This window comes from Sminthopsis crassicaudata, chromosome 4 (assembly GCF_048593235.1).
Source record: "Sminthopsis crassicaudata isolate SCR6 chromosome 4, ASM4859323v1, whole genome shotgun sequence".
Taxonomy (NCBI): Eukaryota; Metazoa; Chordata; class Mammalia; order Dasyuromorphia; family Dasyuridae; genus Sminthopsis; species Sminthopsis crassicaudata.
The window spans coordinates 445,308,582-445,325,978 of NC_133620.1; the positions used below are offsets into that span (position 1 = coordinate 445,308,582).

At 40.6% G+C, this 17,397-nt stretch overlaps 1 protein-coding gene across 10 annotated transcripts in view; it reads left to right on the top strand.

Annotated features, from left to right (window-relative positions):
• RFFL (ring finger and FYVE like domain containing E3 ubiquitin protein ligase) overlaps positions 1 to 17,397 on the top strand; it is a 68,256-nt gene that overhangs the window by 7,106 nt on the left and 43,753 nt on the right. For 2 of the 10 annotated variants that reach the window (XM_074263574.1, XM_074263578.1), the window contains exons 1-3: positions 442 to 604; positions 14,371 to 14,458; positions 16,171 to 16,384. The exons of 5 other annotated variants lie outside the window; for them this stretch is intronic. The gene's annotated coding sequence lies outside the window, so the exon portion shown is untranslated. Of the gene's footprint in view, positions 1 to 432; positions 605 to 14,370; positions 14,459 to 16,170; positions 16,385 to 17,397 lie in introns of those variants that run through there. 3 more of the 10 variants (XM_074263577.1, XM_074263575.1, XM_074263583.1) reach the window with 3 other exon arrangements.

Sequence of the window (17,397 nt, forward strand, 5' to 3'; positions counted from 1 at the left end):
CGACCCAACTCTCCTGCATGTTACAGCATCCCCTCCCTGACGTCATGGCCCTCTTGGAGAAGGAAGGCCAAACAACCGCCTTCCAAATGTATCTCCTCCTCTTGTTGTAGGCGCTCATTAGACTGTAATCTCCTAGAAGGCGGGAAAGACCAGCTTCGCCCCCGGCCCGCCCCTCTCCTAGGGTTTTGCCTCTGCTCCCTCTGACCCAGATCGCGCACCCAATGCCCTTTTCCTGCCGCCAGGGGGCGGGCGCACTCCGCGACGCCTCTCTAGCTGCCGGCCTCCCTCGGGGCTCTATGGTGCCACCCTGGAGAACGGCGGCGGCGGCAGACGGCGCAGGCGCGAGAAGCGCTTGAGGAGGGGCGGGGCGATGCGGCGGCCGGGGCGGGGCGGTGCTGCACGATGGGGCGTGCACGGCTGGAGAGGCGGGCCCGTGCCGGGCCGGGGAGGAGACTTCCTGGGGCCGCCGGGGAGGATGTCGCCCCCCTCGGCCCCTCTGCCCCGGAGACGCCGCCGCCGCGGCGCTTAAAGCGACCCCTCCCCGACCGGTTCGCGGAAGCTGGGACCCCCGCCCCCGCGCGGGTGGGGCGGGGGACGGTGGCAGGTGAGGCGGGGTCCCGGGGGAGGGGGTCCTCCGCCGCCCTACCCGGCCCCGCGCCCCTCCCCCACCGCCCCCCGGGACCTCCCCCCCATCCCGGGCGCCGAGGGTCCGCCCGGACCTTCCGCGCGGCCGCGGGCTCTGGAGTCCCCAGACCCGGCTGCGAGTCCCGCCTCTGCCGCTCGCCTCCCGTGTGACCCTGGGCAAGTCATTTGCGTGTGCCCGGCCTCAGTTTGTCCTCCCTGCGGTAATTGGTTTCCAACTGAGACCTGACAAAGTGCCCTCCTGAGCGCAAACTTCAGCAAACTGTGTAAAAAGAGCTTTCCCGTAACCATCCAGTGGGCGTGGGAAGTAACGCCAGCTAACGCGTCTGTAGTGCCCCTCTGTGCCAGGCTGATCCCCGTAACTAATGGTGGCCGACCTTTCCACGGCGCCTGTGCCATCGTGTGCCCGCTGTGTGCCGGGCACTGGGCTCGCCCTTTCAGAGCGCCCGTTCCTACGTGTGTCCGGCGTGGTACTAGCTAACGTTCCTACAGTGCCTACTGTGTGCCGGCCACTGCTCTAAAGCCTTCAAACGATAGCTAGAGTCTTCATGTAGCATCTTCATGCCGCGCCTACTGTGTGCCAGGTCGTGTGCTAAAAGCTTTACGAGACTTTTCTTAATCCCTCGCACTTGAGCCCCGCTTTTAGGCGGCGATTGGCCCGGGGATGCCCGAATGGGAAGCGGCCGAGGCCGCTGCTGTGTGTCTTCCCGCCCCTGCTTCTCCCTCTCTGTGCGGCCGCCCTGGGGGGTGGAGCGGCTCTGAGACCTCAGATTTACTCGGCGCCTGGGCTGGGCCGGGTCTGTCCTTGCTGGGTTTCTTGGAGTCTGGAAAGGAAGGGGATCGCCTTTGCCTCCCAAGGCCCCCCCATTCCTAAGGGACGCCTCTTGTTAAGTCGCAGCCAGCTCTTCCGGGCCCCTTTGGGGGTTCCTTGGCAGGGACCCCGGGTGCTTTGCCATTTCACAGATGAGGAAGGTGAGCAACGAACAGCAGTGAAATGACTTATTCAGGGCCACACGGAGGCTGGTTTGACTGCAGGCCCTGGACTCCGTCCATTGCACCCTGTAGCTGCCAGACCGTGGGCCCAGGGACCCGGGATTTGAAAAGCTTTTCCCCCTTAGAGCCTGCCCCCGGAGTACCCCCTGTGGGTCCTGCCTGCCGCCGGTTTGTATTAGCTAATTCACTTGTGATCTCTCTTTTGTGGAGGTCCTGAGTTTGTTTGTTGCCTTTGCATTATCCCAGTTCTTAAGCTCTGCGCCTGGCCTGGAGCAAGAGTTGTCTGAATCCTGGCAGCCAGAGGCAGCGAGTGAAGGCTAGCCATTATCATTCAGGAAGCATTCGAGGAAGCACTTGTGGCTGCCGAGACACTTCCTGCCCCCTGGGACCTTTCTTTCTAATGAGGGGGAAGAACGCTCTCCACTTCCCCCCTTCCCTCCCACCCGAAGAGTTTACTTTTGGTGCATAATCTGCATAATCCCGTCTCCACTTAGTAGCTTCTCTCCTTTGCTGGGCTGGAGATGGAGATGGGGATGGAGGTGCAAGTGAAGCAGTGTGGAGTGAGAAGCCCAGGTGCTATTTTCTCTGGGTTCCCTGACTTCTGTTGTCTTTGCCCTATTCCAATCACTTTGAGTTGGATTGTTAGGGAAGGTGCCTTGTTTATGGCTGGAGCTAGAGGTAATGGGACTTTTTTTCCCTTGAGAAAGACCCTGTCTTTTTTTTTTTTTTTTTTTTTTATAAAGAATAATCCCCCCTTTGGAAATATTAATGCCTGAGATTTGATCTGGATCGTTTTGGAGAATGGAGGTTTCTCCGCCAGCGTCCACTGGCCTTCTGGACAGCTCTTCTCCTCCTGCCTTTGCTCCTTGCAGTGGTGTGTGTGGGTTGCTGCCCTGGGAGCAGGGTCGGGGGTGACAGCCCCTTCAGAGCTGGGAAGTAGGGAATGAAGCAGGGCTGTTCTTACTGCCTGGCTTCCTGGACTAAATGGTACAGACCCCAGCAAGCTTATTCCTTTTTCCATTTCATCAGTCACTTGAACAGAGCATTCTGCTCTGAGCAAAAACTATGTGCCATTGAGAAAGAATGAGGTGTCAATATTACTGGTACAGCCTTCTCAGCGGGGAATGTAATTGGTGCATCACACGTGTTTTTTTCCCCCACTTCCTTTGCTTTGGATTCGATTTAACATCTAGTGTAATGAGGTGATGTATAAACATGCATTGTGTCTGCAGCTTGCCAAGCAGAAGTTGGGCATTGCATGGTTCTTAGAGGTTGAGACCAGTCCAGAGGGCACCTGCCCATGCTGCTGCCTCAAATGCCCTCCATCAGCTCAGGGAATGGGCTGCTCACTGCCATGGCAGGGTCTCCCAGGGGAAAAAATGAGCCGGTGCCTGCTCTTTAACGGCTGCCTTATTGTAAATTCAGCCAGCCCACTTGCTTGTGACTTTTAAAGAGAATTTGTTTGATAGTGTAGATTTTTCTTCTCAACTCCATAGGCATAAGGAAATAGGAAGCTCGTGTATAATTTTGCTGTGAATCCTCAACGGTGGACTAGAGAATGTTATTTTCACAAGATGGAGTTGGGCAAAGAAGGAAAGCTCAATGCTTTGTGGATTGGAGGATGCTATTTTCACAAGTTGTAATTGGGCAGGGAAAGCAAGCTCAATGCATTGTAAGGACTGTAAGAGAGTCCAGCAGATTAAGCTGGATTTTGCCCAAAGAAGGAGTTCTGGGTGTGGAATTTGGGGCTGGCTTGTCAGATGGAACTCATGTGGGCCACTGGTGGGGGGCTATTGGCCTTTTTTTGTCTTCAAAACCTTTGTTCCTGGGGGATAGCTGGATAGGAGAGAAGGAAAGACTTGTATTGGGAAATAAAAGGAGGTGAAGTAACAAAAGGTGAAGTCAGTCAGAGATTTTAGCATTGGAATGGAAACCTAACTGGCTGGGCTGTTTTGTAGCCTCAGGAACAGACATAGGGCCTTGTTTCTTGTTACCTCAAGATTCTACTGAGACTTGAAATGAACTGGAATTGCTGGATTCAATTCAGAGTATTAACCATTTGGTTAGTAGATACTTGATGTATTTTGTATTTCCGGAGTGGCAAATGGAGTGGGTTTTGCCTTCATAAAGTTCCAAATTACGATTGTGTGGTTAATAGCAAAAAGCTTGCTTTGTACTTGAAGAAAAATGTGACTATACTGCAAGACACATTTGAATGTCTATATTTAATTACAGAGACCAGACCCCTCAAAACCTCTGAATCGATCTGCCCAAAAGCTATTATCTTGATCGTTTACATCGGAATGCTAGGTAGTAAATTCTCTAAATTGATTAGTTAATTTAAGCAACTGCTAAAAGAGTAGAATATTCTGAAAAAGAGAGCATGCCTTAGAAAACTTGGAAATGAATGCAGTTCAAAACTTTCTAATGCAAAGCAAGTTTGTGTAACTCTGACTTAGCTCCCTAAAATGCAAATGGTTAGTTGAATGGCAAAAGGAATAAACATTTATGTGACACCTATGGGAGCTAAGCATTTTACAAATTTTATCTCTTTTGATTCTCACAAGTAGCCCGTGAGGTAGATGTTGGTAATTATCCCCACTACAGTTGAGGAAATTGAGGCAAACAGTAAAGTGACTTACCCAAGGTCACACCTACTAGTTGTGTAGGTGTCTGAGACCAGATTTGGACCCAAGTATTTCTGGTACCTGGCTGACTACATGGTAGCTGCTGTGGATATTTCTTGGTAGTGATGTGCTTTTAAAGAACATTTATCTGAAAACTTAACTTTCTCAAAGTTTATTTTTAATAAATGATCGAGATTCCTACATGCCAACTGGGTTCCAAGGATTAAAAAAAATAAAAAGCATTGAAATTGTCCTTTTCCCCTCAAGGGATTTATATTCTTGGGAGGGAAGGGAGGCCATTTGTAAATCTGGCAAGTATATACCTAAAACTATGGAGTCATTTTTTGAGGGGGGTAGAAAACACAGTAGCTGATGGAGAATTGAGAAACTAGTGGAGATGGTTGCTTTGGTGGAAACTTGAGGTTCTTAAAGGGTATGCGTTAGGAAGGGCTACATTTCAGGGCTGGGGGCCAACAGCTGGAAATGGAAGGTCTTATATGGGGAGCTGCAAATAGGTCAATTGGACAGCATGGATTTTGCATAGAAAGGAGTAATGTATAGCCTCCAAAGGGAGGTGGAGGCCAGGCTGATTTTGAGGTTTGTGTGACAGGACTGAGGACAAGTTTATCTACCTGGGCTTCAGTATTCTCATCTGTAAAATGGGACACTTGGACTAAATCAATGAGGATTTCTTGCAGCTCTATATCTTATGATTTCTTCAGAAGAAAAGTGTAAAATCTAGAGCAGTATTGGTTGGCAATTAATTAATCGCTATATATTCATTTTATATTTTTTCTCTTCTCTTATGATTGTTACTTAAAGTGGAATCCTTGATATTTTAGGGAGCAAATGGGAGGATATATATAAAGTGTTTTTTGAACCCTAAAGATATGATCATGAGGTCAGGGTTGCTAGCTAGCATTTGTAGAGGGCTCGAAAGTTTGCAAACTTCTCTGCTCTTGTCATTATCTCATTCCATCATAGCATAGAAGTCACACATGCTTCTTCCTCATTTTATAGATGTGGAAATGGAGACAACTGGTGACTTGACCCAGGTCACCAAGTAAGTGGCTGATCCAGGGTTCTGGATTAGTTCTGTGCAACTAAGGGCTGTCCCCAAGTGGAGCTGAGGTGAACAGAATTTACAAACTGAGGATACTCTAGAAGTGACTACTGCCATTTTCTTGTGCGGCAAAGGGACCAAATTGTGGTCTGCTTTTGTAGCCAGTTAAGCTAAGAATGGTTTTTCTATTTTTAAATACAACAAAACTGTTTAAAAGTGTGAAAACGTTCTTAGCCAGGGCCCTGTGAAAACAGACCTTCCACAGCTTGCAGACCCCTATTTTGGACTAATTATGTTGGTCTTTTATAATAATGATAATTCTTTCTTTAGTATTTAAAGGTTTGCAAAGTACTTTGCATAATACCACCTATCTTCAAGGTTTTTGTGACAGTCAAGTGAGATATTTGCTTAAAGGTTTATATAAATATTAGCTAAACAAATATCTCTTTTGGACCACAGAGCATTCTGGGAGATAAGTCTGTCTTAATCTGCAATTTATAGATGAGGAAAATGAGAGAAAAGTTAGGAGAATTGCTGGGAAGTATCTGAGTCGGAATTTGAACTCGGGTCCTTTTGACTTTTACTTCCAGTACTGTATCAACTACTTGATTATTTATGTGCATTCAATTTGTGCCAAACATTGAGGAGAAGTATAAAGATAAATAAGAAATGGGTCCTGGTATAGAGCTTGCAGTTTGGTATCTGACCAGACTTGCCTCCCCCAAGGCATATATATCCAAATCCATATAAAAATGATTGATGTTATGTTGTAATTGAATTATATCGGATTATATTTCTATTACATTTCTAAAAAGATGCATTAAAAACAAAGTAGAGAATTATAAAATTGTGAATAGGAGAACTATTATTTTAACACAACTAAAAAGAATGGCTACTTTTTTTTACAGTTGTAATTTGTTGTAAGGGGAGCATTTGAAATGTATCTGGTTAGAAGTTCTTTTGTAATAGGAAATTTTATTCTAAAAACACATGTGGTGAAATTTTACTTCTGCCTAGTAGTGTCCTTCCCTACTCTCCCAGGGGAAAAAGACCAGTCACTAAATGACTTTTTGATAGACAGCTCTGATGGTCTTGAACTTGGTTATATCTCATCCAGAGACAGGTCAGGATTCCTTTAAACTGGCTTCCTTAGTGGATGATGATTATAGGTGTACACTATATTTGACATGCTTGAATTCGCTTACTAAATCATTCCATTATTTGTTTTTTAATCTTAAGAGCATATAATCCCCATTGCTGATTTACTAAATTAAATCATTTCTCACTAAATTTATTTAGTATTCCATTTCAGTGGTTTTATATTTTCCCTTTTGTTAATTATTTTAAAGCCAAACATGAACTTTAAGTTTCCTATGGGAAAAACTTTTTGAGTTTTCTTAATATAGACTTTGCATTAGATGAAGTCTCATTGCACAAATTCTGCTTTACAGAGTTCTGGAAGAAATCTATGTTGCCAAAACCCCCACCTATGTTAATTTTACTGTATCTGCTCCTGGGCTCAGTGATCTACTAAGTTCCCCCCCAAAAACAAAACAAAACAAAAAAAAACCAAGCAAATAAACAAAAACCAAAAAGCAAAACCCTCTACATGAAAGCAGAACATGTGTAGAGACCAAGATATCTATCCCTTATCTGTCTGGTCCTGAGTGCCTTGTCTTCTCTTCCTGTCAGGTACTGTGTATCCCCTGCCCTTGTGCCTTTCTCCTCCTGCTCTGACTTCTCTATCCCTGGCCTTCAGGTGTCCTTGGATGGAGAATGGCCCTTTCCCTCCATGGCACATGACTTCCTTCATGCCTCTCTCCCTTCCCCCCATCCTTCCATTCTCCCCCTTCCTCCTCCCCTCCCCTCCTACATAAATCAAAAACTGTACCTTAAAAAAGCTGGGTAAGCTCTGGGTAAGCTAGCATTCTGTCACTTAGAAATGTTTAACTAGCACTTCTGGCCTTTGCTGGCATTAATAACTAAAATTCATCATGATGGCTGAGGTGCTGAAAGATTCTGACGGGTGGCTTGAAGATATGTTCTGTATGGATCTTCTCCAGCTTATTTTTATTCGATATTTTTGGGAATTGGAGTACTTGATTATTTCACAAAAGACTACATTCTCTAACCTCTCCAGGTAACTAAAGCTTGGGATATGACACATACAAATGAAGGCCCTTATCAGCTGCATCTTCTCTCTCTTTAGCCATGAGGGAGAGATGGGCTGGGGATTCCACTGGACTCCTGAATGACCAGTGAGTGATGCTGCTGAACCAGCCTGCAGCTTGGCCGGGCCATCTGCTCTGTCTCTGGCAGTTAGGTTGGGACTTCTCACACTGGGAGAATTTTGAAAGGAGCCAAGGCAGCTTTCCAAATTCTTCATTTTTGGATGCCCTTGTAAGTAATTCTTAAGTAGATTTGTGGCTTTCCCTGGAGATTGAGTCTCTGCAGGGGAAGGCCAGTTCATCTCTACCTGTCCCTGGCCTTCTCTTTTGGTTTTTGTCTATGCCCTTCCACCAATTTGCCATTGACACACTATCCCTGGACAGAGACCTTTTCCCATTTTGTAGAGACCAGGATATTACATGGGCTGCCGTGCTTTTATTATTATCTTCTATAAGACAACTGTGTTTCCTGACTAACTTACCTTTTCTGAATGTACATTTCCTGGATGATATCCATCATGAAGCTTCTTGCATATAAATCATTGTGGGAAATATCCTGTAACCTACCTAAGCCCAACAGGTGGCTCTCCATTGCCCTTAACTATTTTTGGTCTACATTTGGGATTTCATTGACCTCTCTCTACCAATGCGAATCACTAAGTACTGGTTAAGTTCCTGCTCTATATCAGACAGTCCTCTTGAGACAAAATTAACATGTTTATCTTGCTTTCCACAAGCCTGCATTCTTAGGCTGGGAAGGGGAGATGTGTGTATGTGTATGTGCCTGCTCAAGAAATAACTACCAGAAAGGCTGGGGAGGGAGAGGAAGATCAGGAAAGGCTGGTACCACATAGAGAAGAGGAGGGGAAGAGGGAAGTTGATAAGTGTGATCCTCAAATGGGATCTGCTTGGGCAAGGAAAGGCACAGAAGTGAGACTTGGAGCAATGAGAGAGAGAATGGGGCTGAACTCTTACTTATTCCTGGGACAATGATACATAACAAGTTTGGCCCAGCTTCTGGGAGGCTTTAGATACCAGAGTTTAGGATTTTGATTTTGAGTTGGTGAAGAGGTTAGCCCCTGCTGCCAGTCACTGGGCTATAAAACCAAGGACCAGGGTCACACAGCTAGTGTCTCAGATCAGATTAGATAGATGTAGTAGTAATTGTCTACATAGAAGTAATTGGATTCTTGGGAATCCATGAAAATGGGAGATAGAAGAGGACCTGGGACAAAAGCTTTGGGGAATGAAAAAATAATCCTGTAGAAGATAGCATTTTAGAAATGTGTGATGAGATTTGGTCATCTGGTTAAATAGGAGAAATCATAGCCTGCAAACCAAAATGGAATGCCCTTTATCAAGGGAAATAGCAAGTCCAGATATAAGAAGCTACAAAGCAAATACCATTTTATTTTGGCAGATTGGAGAGGGAGAGGGGTAGTGGATCTGGAAAGTCAAGGAGGCGAGGCTTGGCTTGAGTTTTGAGAAAGGTAGATATGGGGAGAATGTGTATTTGAGGCGTGGAGGTGAAGGATGATTGTCTTTAAAGGCACTGACACTGGGAATGGAAGTGTGTGAAGGATGTTAGGTGAGCTGAAATGACTAAAATGTAGTAAGTGTGAAAAACTTGGCTAGAGGGGGTTGAGAGATGGCCGTCTGAACAGGGAGTGTGTCACTAGTTCCCACACACCTGGGCCAGCAAAACTCTAAAGTTTGCACCGGACTGAAAAATGATCAAGAAAGCCAGTGAGGAGGCAGAGAAACCAATTTTTTCTACTTCAGAGAATAGCAGCCCCCAGACTTAGTCCATCAAAGCTTAGGGTCCCTGAGCCAAGTCAAGACAACTAGAGTTAAGAGAGGCATTGACTATAGACTACCTCTTGAAGGAGTTGAACCAGGAAAGGGAGGAAAGCTAAAGAATAAGACAACCCAAAGATACTAGGGAGAGCCCTAAAAATCTAGTGTTCCAGGTCTCAAAGGTTCACAGGACCAAAAAACTCTGGGTAGAGATTAGTACAAAAATCTAGAGCTGACTATGGCGATTCCAGTTAGAGCTAACTAACCCACCCAGAAGAGGACCAGGAGGAACAGCCTGATCCTGGCACAAAGCCCTAACTTAGGAACTAAACCTAGAGAGATGGAAAAAGCAAAACAACACTGCATGGTAGCAAAAATGATTGCATAGCTAACTATAGCAACTAAAAGCAGAGATGTAAGAAAAAGATGGGTTTCCCATAAGGTCTGTGCAAATACCTAGAAGAAAGAAAGCAAGAACTTAAGAAAATAAAATTTCTCAAGGAAAGAATGGGAAAGAGAAAAATTAGCCTAGAAGAGAAAAATGGCAAATGACTCAATAATTGGAATTCCTACAAAATAGATTAAATATAGAGGCAGCCAGGTGGCAACAGTGGATAGAATGCTGGGCTTCAAGTCAGAAGTTTCATCTTTTTGAGTTCAAATCCAAACTCAAACATTTCCTAGCTGTGTAACCCTGGACAAGTCACTTAACCCTGATTGCTTCTTCATGTGTAAAATGAGCTATTGAAGTAAATGGCACACCAATCCAGTGTCTCTGCCAAGAAAATCCCAAATGGAGTCATGAAGAATTGTGCATGACTAAACAGTAACAACAAAGACTAGAAATATTTATCAGTGACTCTATGAGGCATCAAGAAATTTTAAAATAATATTAAAACATTGGAAAAAAAAAAAAGGAAATTAAAGCATCTGATATCAAAACAACTGACCTGGATGGAAAACCGTTCAAAGAGAATTTAATAATCACTGGATTTCTTTAAAACCATGGTTTAAAAAAAATAAGAGCTTGACACTATATTTTATTGTTACATTTTTTTAAATTAACGAAAAGTGGTTCTTCCCCTATTCCTGTTTCTGTTGGGGGAAAAAAAAAACTCCCATAAGGTAGCAAATCCCTCAACATAACAAATAATCAAAATGAAGTCCTACATTGGCCATGTACAAAAAAAGATACACAGCCTCTTAAGAACAATTTATTCTGCAAAGTTGAATATAATCCGTGGTGGTGGGAGATGGATTTTTATTTATTTATTTATACTTTATTTTTTTTAAATTAATTTTATAATTTAACTTTTTTTTGACAGTACATATGCATGGGTAATTTTTTACAACATTGGCCCTTGCACTCACTTCTATTCCAAATTTTCCCCTCCTTCCTTCCACTCACTCCCCTAGAGGGCAGGCAGTCTTATACATGTTAAATATGTTATAGTATATCCTAGATACAATATATGTGTGCAGAACCAAATTTCTTGTTGCACAGGAAGAATTGGATTCAGACGGAAAAAATAACCTGGGAAGAAAAACAAAAATGCAAACAGTTTACACTCATTTCCCACTATTCCTTTTCTGGGTGTAGCTGATTCTGTCCATCATTGATCAATTGGAACTGAATTAGATCTCTTTGTTGAAGATAATCCACTTCCATCAGAATACATCCTCATACAGTATCGTTGTAGAAATGTATAATGATCTTCTGGTTCTGCTCATTTCACTCAGCATCAGTTCGTGTTAAGTCTCTCCAAGCCTTTCTGTAGGGGATGGATTTTTAATGGAATAAAGAATTTTTGAGCATTTCTGATGAAAAGATTTGGAACTTGGAAATATAAACACAAGAATCCTTCCTAGAAAGGTAAATGTGCTTGAGCAATTGCAAGAAGCTGTATGATGATGTAGTGCTAACATTTTAAAGTCCAATCTTTTGATTGTGTTTTGAGGGTTTTGAGATGCAGTCTGTATGTGTGTATATATATGTATTTGTATATAGGTTTAGATATGTACATAGACATGGATATCTATAGATCTATAAGATATAGGCTCAAGATTAAAGAGAAGCAGGGGCCAGTCTGCTGCAGGAGACTAGATAGCATGGGATCAAAATGCAGGGAGGGGAGTTGGCTTTGTCAAGAAAAGCCAGCCACCTTTTCACCAGAGACTATGGAAAATGAATGGAGATTTAATATTCAAATTAAGAGGAAGAAGGAAATGGCTTCTAATTTCTCAGTGTGAAGGAAGGTCCTTAACTGAAAGTATTGGAAGTCTTGAGAAGAGAAAATTGAGAGAATCTTTTCCATCCCCAGGCTGAGTTAAAATCAATTAGGGAAGAATGGGAAGGTGACCTTACAATGGGGAGGGCCTAATAGAGCTTAGAGAACAAATTTGTGGTGCACTCTGACCAGTTTCCTGAGTTTCTGCTTCACCCTTTAGAAGTAGTTGTTAATAGAGGTGGAGGAGGCAGATACTGAGATGCTAATCTAGAGTTGGAGTTTAACAATGTATCTGGCTGCAAGGGGACCAGGGACTTGAGAGTAAAACAGTGTAACATTTAACTAACTATAAAATAAAGATTGGCAATGGAAAAAAGTGAAAGCTGTGGGCGGGGGATTGGGGAGACTGAGGGTTGGGGTTTTTTGGGTAACAGAGAGGGTCAAGAATAGCTTTAGGAGGAATTTTTTTTTTTTTTTTTTTTTTTTTTTTATCATGGCTGGAACATTATGGTGAGGTCAAGGTCAGAAAAGGCCTGTGTATAAAAAACATAGTTAAGGAAAGCACTTGGAAGTCATTTAATTCAATGCCATATTTTTCATGAAATCTCTTTTGAATATGCAGGTCCTTTAGAAAATTCTAAATGTGAAGAATAACATTGTAATAAACTAGGAGAAAAGAAAAAGAGGGACTAAAAGAATCTTAACATAGATAATATATATTTTCTAAAATAGATATGTAATTCTTATACATATATGTATACAATTATATATAATTTCTTATAATTAGAACCAAAAATTATTTCATTCTTTATGCATTTATTAATCTCACAGTCACTAACTTATAGTTTTGGTTAAGTTCTAATACTTTAGAGAGGCAGATGGGACAATTAATTGATAACCTTGCCCATCACAGTTTTCTTTTTCTTTAAAAAAAAAAATAGCAATGAATCAGATTGTTTAAACCTAGAGAAAATAGATTTTTGTCTTAAAATGCTTATATTTTTTTTCTTTTCTTTCTTTTTCTTTCTTCCCCTATTGCTTCCCCTCCCCCTCTTTTGCATCTGATACTTCCAAGTATTGCTTAGCCACTTCTTGCAAGATTCAAAGAGATTGGCTTGTTCCATACTGATACCTGTCTTCCATCTAAGTGGGTTGAAGCTTTCTAGCCAGGATTTGTTTTTAAAAGCCCATTGGTAGAGTATAATTTTAAAAGAATTATCAGTGATGCCCAGTGTAATATGTAAATTATAAAATAGTATAAATCCAATTTTAGATGTAAGCTACTTTCATAGAATATTAATATTTTACGTGGAACTCTGTGAGCTTTTTCTCCTTATGACCAAGATGTTTCATTTCCATCATTGATTGCAGTAATCAGTATTCTGAATAAGTTAGAGACCTTAAAGGGCTTTCTAAGTGCTGATTTGTAATACAATTAAAAGTTTTGTTCACCAGGACTGCTGACATAATTAGTTTAATTTCTTCTCCTTATATATTTCTTTTGGCAGTTGGGAAATTAAAATACTACATGTTGCATGAAACTGCCTTTTTGGGGTGGTATTACTATCAGAAAAATAGGCTGCTGCAGCCCCCAGGAGACATTCTTCAGGATGTCTTATTCAACTTTTTGTAATAGGCTCTTTCTCTTTTGGCATTAATGCTTTAGGCATATAATTGGCTATTTAAGCATTCAGAAAGAACAATGTTTGCCCTTTACTCCATGATTATATATTTTCTTTTGAAGAAATATGTAATTTTTGGAAACTCCAGGCTATTACTGTTCATACAAGTAAATGAATTTTTTCAGTAGTTTTCCTGAGCGGTATGGTATTCTCTGAAAAGCTGCGTTATTTTATTTTTTTCCAAATCTGCATTTTGTTCTTTTTTTAGATAAAGCTTCAGCTGACTGAAGGTTGAAGGTGGAAGGTCTATAATTCCTAGTAATTCTTTTCACATTTTTCTAAGATATGTTTCACTGTAATAACCTTACTCCCTAAGAACAGTGATTGCTCACAAGGAGATTGTACATTTAATTACTCTAATCCACACTTAATTTCCTACAGAATTCTTAGGTAGATTCTGCAGTCTGGTGATCTAATGGCTTTTGAGGTGTTACATAGTGACTGACCTACTTAGGCTTCTATCTTTGAAGGTTTCATGCTTCTTTTCAAGTAAGAGTAACCTTGACACAGAAATTTTTCCATCATTTTTTCCAGTAAAACCGATACAAAATCTCTTTTTTGTTCTTTCTGCATCCTTTTTTCCCCCCTATTGATATCCTCTATTGAAGGGGTCGTTTTTTGGGGAGGGGGAAAGGCTTTGTTGTGTGTTGGTTTGAGTATTAACTTATGTTTTCCCTCAGTTTTTTTAAAGGTTTTAAGGAGCTATGTCTTCTAAGTGAATAACATAAATATTACACTTATGTTTTAAGAGAAATGCAGTTTTAGTCTTGGACTTAAGAAAGCCCAACTTGCTTTAATGTATAAATTAAGTGCATATTTGTAAACAGTAGCAGTATTTCTGTTCAACCAAATTCTCTTATTTGAGAGCAATCTCTTTAAGGTCAAGGATAAGTCTCATTTGTCATTGTGTTTCTATCAATCTAACAAAGGAAAATTGTTCTCCGTTTTAAAGGTTTGTCTAATAAGTGACTATAAAAAGTTATTGGACAAGTTGGGTCTCTTAAGTATGTAGTTGAACAGCTCTTCTCTTATCCTCAGTCTTGATTATATTGTTCATTTGCTTAGATAAGCTGCACAAAGGTCGCTGGGGACTATTCACATTGTCACAGATGGGATAGTGGCAGAGAAGTCTTTAGAAACTAAACATATGATATAGAATTCTTTTTGCAGAGGAGGAAACTGAGGTCCAGAGAGACGAGCAAGCCAAAGTTTCATATTTAGTTGCCAAGTCTCCCCTGGAACTTCCAGTCCAGTGTTGGTAAGTGCTTTGAGGGCTTATGTATTAAGGTTTCACTCTATAGATAAAAAAAAAGTATTTATTTCCTACCCAGCATCTTCAGCATTCTTGTGTCTATTGCTTTTCTAGTGATACAGATCTACTCCTTTTATAATCTTAGAGTGTCTTAATAATATCTTTTCACCAGACCTCATTATGCTTATAGAAAACCTTGGGATAATTTTCTTCTAATTTGATTTCTTGAATTGAAAGTTGCAATATTATTCCTATGGAAACTGCTTATTATGCCTTTTTTTTTTCCCTGCAGCTAGTGAGGAACAATTGTTCCTTAAAGTTGGGTTACCCTTGGAATGTTTGAAATGAAGTTGACTTAAGAGAAGTAGAAGTACTAGATTTGGAGTCCCAGGACTTTCTGGCCCTGCTACTAATTACTTAATGTTTATGTCATCACAAGCAAGAAAACCCTATCACTTTCTAGTATTGTTTTTCTTATCAAAAAAATGGAAAGGTTGGCCTAGATCAAGGATTCTTTTTTTTTTTTTAATTATAACTTTTTATTGACAGTACATATGCATGAGTAATGTTTTACAATATTATCCCTTGCATTCACTTCTGTTCTGACTTTTCCCTTCCCTCCCTCTACCCCCTCCCCTAAATGGCAGGCAGTCTTATACATGTTAAATGTGTTATAGTATATCTTAGATACAATATATGTGTGCAGAACATACAGTTCTCTTGTTGTACAAGAAGAATTGGATTCAGAAGGTAAAAGTAACCTAGGAAGAAAAACAAAAATGCAAGTAGTCCACATTCGTTTCCCATTGTTCCTTCACTGGGTGTAGCTGATTCTGTCCATCATTGATCAATTGGAACTGAATTAGATCTTCTTTGTCGAAGATATCCACTTCCATCAGAATACATCCTCATACAGTATCATTGTTGAAGTGTATAATAGATCAAGGATTCTTAATCTGGGGACCACAGGCACCACATTTCAAGGGGTTTTTGAACTTGGATAGGAACTTTATTTTCCTTAACTTTTGGTTTTCTTTTATTCTCTGATGAGATTATATAATATATGGTTCCATAGACTTCTCAGTTGGAATTATCAAGAATCCTGATAACCATTTTTCTTAAAATATCTGAAGTACAGCAGTGTGAACAGGCTGAGAGGAGGAGAATTTTAGGGTAGATCATTTTATATTCTACTGAAACCATCAGATTCTCCTCTTTGACTTGACTGATTTACCCTGGAGTCAGTGACTGAGCTTTTCTTCCAAGTCTTCTAAAATATAAACAAAGTCTTTGGTGGCCCTATTTGATCTAGCATCTGTACTTGAACAGACTGCATGCATGTTCATCTATTTGGATCTGTATTTTGCTCTGTATTTTTACACTCTGGCCTTACCTAGCCACCAATTGAGGGGGAGTAGAATTCTTAAAAGTGAAATTTCCGAGTACAGCTTATGTTGAGGAAAGTTTGTCTCTGAAGCTTCCTTTGAAGAAGGATTATGAAGAACAACAAAGGGGCTAAGAAGGTGCCTTATTAGTTAGTGGTTATGTTTTTTATAATGTCAGACGTAGTTTGCTGATTTGGAGCAGAGAAAACTTTCCTTTTGCACGCTTGGCATCTTGGGTTAATTGTAGAGCTAGATGAAATGTCAAACTTGATAGATTATTGGAGTTGTTATTTTTGTGGTTAAACAATAATGAAACTGTTTGGATGTTTGCAGAGAAACACTGCTGCCTGTGTCTGGACTTTGGACTAGAGAAAGTTTCGATTGTTGGGAAGCACTACTCGTGGAAAAGGCCGCTTGTGTGGCTCGGTGCACAGCTGTCTAAATGACTCTCTCTCTCTCTTGAGGCCATTTGCACAAGCATGACCTAACACTTGGGAAAATAGTTTATATTTCTGATTCCAAGAAAGGCCCAGGGTTGGCTTCTATGGTAAGTTGGACAGTGTAGCTACCGGAGAAAACAATATTCTACATGAGTTGATTGAATGGATCAAACAAATCTGATGTTTTTCTTTATATTTTTGAATCTCTAGCTCCTAGGGCTTCTTGAATTGGCTTGTCAGGAATAAGCATCTCTAAGACAAAATCTTTCAAAAAGTTAAGCACTTAAAAAAATGAACAACAAAAAAAAATTAAGTACTTACTTCCTATATACCCCGATACTTTTCCCTTATTAAATATGTTAGTTAAGTATCTGCTGAGTTTATTAGGTTATACTTTGTAGTTTTTATGTGGTCATTGTGAACTATCCTATCAAAGAAGCGTGTAAATGGAGGGCACAGGAATTTTTTTTTTTTTTTTTTTTTTGAGGGTTTAATTGAAAAATTTTAATTATCTTGGCTCCAGGTGGATTGAAAGTTGCTGTTTGACATTAGTATTTTGTATGTTCAAAGAAGTCTTAAAATTTTTTATTATGATTTGAAAAATTTTTTCCTCATTGTAAAGTATTTTGAAATAGAAAATACATAAAGCATTAGATTTATTTTTGCACAGTTTATTTTATTCCAATTCATTTTTCTTGGTGATATTTCTTTTGGGTAAAATTGCATTTTTTGGTTTGAATTGATGGAAAGATTGGTTTTATAAAAAAAAAAATCAAGCAAATTTTGCAGAGGTTGTTAACTAAAAAGTATCTTATATTTGATTAGCACTTTAACATGCTTCGGAGTTTTAATAGTGATATGTGAGAGTTATTTTTCAGGGTGGCCTGAAGTTTATTCCATTTCATTACATTAAATATGCTGTTCTAGGTAGGCCAATTTGTATACAAATATTTTTAAAAGTACTCTAGTCATTATGATTTTAATTGTACTATTATTGAAGTATCATATTTCAGGGTAGTTTCTTAATTCCAAATTTTCTTGAGTGAATTTGTCATATGAACCTTTATTATCTCAACATACCAAAATCTAGAAAAAGCTTCCAAACGATGTGATTTATCAT